The sequence below is a fragment of the Cicer arietinum genome, chromosome 8, assembly GCF_000331145.2.
Source record: "Cicer arietinum cultivar CDC Frontier isolate Library 1 chromosome 8, Cicar.CDCFrontier_v2.0, whole genome shotgun sequence".
NCBI classification, from domain to species: domain Eukaryota; kingdom Viridiplantae; phylum Streptophyta; class Magnoliopsida; order Fabales; family Fabaceae; genus Cicer; species Cicer arietinum.
The window spans coordinates 23,335,667-23,339,135 of NC_021167.2; the positions used below are offsets into that span (position 1 = coordinate 23,335,667).

General features: G+C 40.4%; 1 pseudogene; it reads left to right on the forward strand.

Annotated features, from left to right (window-relative positions):
• The window catches only part of LOC140919107 (uncharacterized), a 7,429-nt pseudogene extending 4,539 nt beyond the window's left edge, over positions 1-2,890 (forward strand).
• Positions 2,891-3,469: the final 579 nt, after the last annotated feature.

Below are 3,469 nucleotides of genomic sequence, written 5' to 3' on the forward strand. Positions count from 1 at the left end.
GATATACTTCTTGCAGTAGGATTATGTGCTCGATTTCAATCAGCACCAAAAGAATCCCATTTAACAGCAGTAAAACGCATATTTAGATATCTTGTTGGAACCACTAATTTTGGTCTTTGATATAGAAAGGGTTCCCATTTTGATCTTATAGCATACTATGATGTTGATTATGCCAGAGATAAAATTGAAAGAAAAAGCACAAGTGGAGCATGTCAGTTCTTAGACGAAGCATTAATCAGCTGGTCTTACAGAAAACAGAACACAATAGCCTTGTCAACAACAGAGGTCGAATATGTTTCAGCAGCAAACTGTTGTTCACAGGTTCTCTAGATTAAAAATCAATTTCAAGATTACTCTGTAAGTTATTCCAATATTCCAATTTATTGTGATAATACGAGTGCGATAAATTTGTCTAAAAATCCCATTCAGCATTCTAGATCAAAACATATTGAAATAAAACATCATTTTATTTGTGATCATGTCAATAAGAAAGATATTAAATTAATATTTGTTGACACTCAAAATCAACTTGCTGACATTTTTACAAAGCCTCTTGTCGAGGGTAGTTTCAATTTGATCAAAGAAAAATTGAAAATCATGAAAAATCCAGAAAATTCTGGATAAATTCTGCTTCTGCAGAAAACGGAGAACGTTTATCAGTCTCCGTTTCGCGAACATCATTCTCCGTTCTGAAAAACCAACATTCTCTATCTGAGTCATCATTTTCCCTCTCAAAACCAAAAAGGCAAATCTTGGCATTTAATACATGGGTCTCTCTGTCTGAAGATAGAGTGCTGACACAAGCTTTATAGCCCCCAAAATTCCTTTCCTCCTTCCCTAGGTTGACAACAACTGGTCAGAAAATAATCATTATTTTCTTTTCCTCCTCTCAAGTCAGAAAAACAGTTTCTCTTTTCAACCTCTTCACCTTCTTTTTCCCCAAAATCTGCATCAAAAGTCTATCTAAATACCAACCTTCTCCTCCATGTTTCTCACTCTAAAATCACTTACTCACAGACAAAAATGGCGCGAACCAAACAATCAGCACACAAAAATGATTCTCTTTGCTCACCATCTTCTTCATCCCCTTCATCTGATTCTGTGAAACGTTCCCCTTCTCCACCACCTCGACCAACACCACCACACACCTCATCTGATTCAACCTCTTCTGATAACAACCAAGAAATCTTCAATCCCAATCCTTTATCTACTGTTCTTCCACCACTATACACTTGTCTCACACCAAATCTTGCTCAAGTTCCTCCACATTTGCGTAACCAAACTATTCCTCAACGACGCTCAATGAGGGTTCAATCTGGAATTGGAACCTCAAAACCCTCAGACCCAAAAGCACATTCCTTCATCGTCTCAGATGATTCTTATGATTCTTCCCCTCCAACATCAGCAAGGGCACCACAAAACATCAAACCTACCACATCATCAAAATCAACCTTCTCCTCTGAACCCTCACAATCAACTCCCTCAAACCAAAAACAGAGATTGATAAATGAAATTGTCTCCCCTCTCACTAAACGAACTGAACCCCTTTCTCAATCCAAACCAAAAACAAAACCCATGAAAACAAAAAATGCCATGACGATTGCGCAATTCCTTGCTCAAAAGAATCTCCCAAATCCTCAAAGGAGAAAAACCCTCACTCCCAAACAAGACCTCAAACACTGTCAACCCACCTCTCCAGAACATTCTCCACAATGTTCCCCACCCCAACCTTAAGAACGTTCTCCAATTCCGGAACGTTCTCCTGTTCAAACTCCCTTCTCTCCTCCATCACAAGAACGTTCTCCAAATCAAGAACGTTCTTCTACTCACACAGTTTTTCCTCCAAAATCGATTCCACATCCACAACCTTCTCCATCAACACACGCCAAACATTCTCCCACTCCAGAAACGTTCATCTACCTCCACCTCTTCTGAATCTGAACCATCTCCACCATCTAAAAAATCCAAACAAAATACTCCGCATCTGATTTCCCCCAACAAAACCAAACTCTTCAAAAACAAATGGGCTCAACGCCCAATTGGGATCGGACGATTTTTTGTCTTTGACAAACTCATCATTGAAGGCAATGTTGTCCAGCATCACACATATGCTCTTGGCTGGACCTCATTCCTGCAAACGTCTGAATGTTACTACCCAGATGTTGTCCGAGCATTCTACTGCAATGCAAAGACTTTTGCTGACAAATCCCTTATCATTTCCATGATAAAAAGAGTTGAGATCAAATTAACCCCGGACATTCTGGCTTCCATACTTCGGTTGTCCACAGAAGGCCCATCTGTGTTTGGCAATAACTGGTACTTAGCTTTAAATCTTCAAAAGACTGAAGTATTGTCTGATCTGTTTCAAGAAGGATCAACTTGTTACTTGTCAACATACCTCAAACCCCTCCATAAAGTGTTCAACAGTATGTGCCAGCATACTCTAATCCCTCAATGTGGGAGTCATGAGTATGTATCTGACAATGACGCACTGCTCATCCACCATCTCCTAAATTGCAAGCGTCTGAACCTGCCTCATGTGATTCTCCAACACATGATCTATGCAGCAACCAAAGACTACAAGAAGAATAATGTTCCTTATGGAATGGTATTAACTAAAGTCTTCAGGTATTTTGGAGTTTCCCTTTCTTCTAAAAAGTCTTTAATCAAAATCTCCAAATTCTCCACCAAAAATTTCTCTCATATGAGAAAGACTTTTTCTGCCCCACCTTCATCCACCACATCTTCATTTCCCATCTCTCTCAAAAGAAAAAGATCTGCGCGACTCCGGACTGCCAAAATTCTCATTCCATTTTCACCCTCCTCATCTGACCACTCACAAGAAGCAGTTCCAGAACCTGCTCAAGAACGTTCTTCACCTCCTCAATAACGTTCTCCAACAAAACACCAGAATCCTTCAACCTTTCTTCTTACATCATCCACCATTTCTTCAATTGACTTCATTTCTTTTTCTCAACTTCTTCGCTCTCCAATTCAGGATTTTGGGACATTTTTGACTAATCAAAACATAAGCACCATGTCCCCACTCTTTGTCTCACCACAAAAAACCAGCTCTTCTATTTTTAGCATTAGTCAGTTTTTGAACTTCCCAGAACCTGCTGCTCCATCTAAAAATTTGTCTACCCCACCTGCGTCTTTCCCATCCATGTCCACATTTGTTGGCACTCTTCCATCTACTTTTGGGTCTCCCAATATAGTTGTTGCCACTACTACTCATCAAACAACTCATCTTCGCACTCCTCCTCGCCAGTCTGAACCTTCCAACTCAGATATCATGGCTGCACTGCAAATCATTATGGCTCGACAGCTTCAGCAAGATCAAGCAATCACTATGCTAAGAACTTGGCTCACAGAGCAACTTGCTCCCAAGCTGGGAATTCCACCTCCACCACTTCATCTGGTTCCTCCTCCTCCCGAAGTTCCTCCACCAGGAAAATCCTCCTCTTCG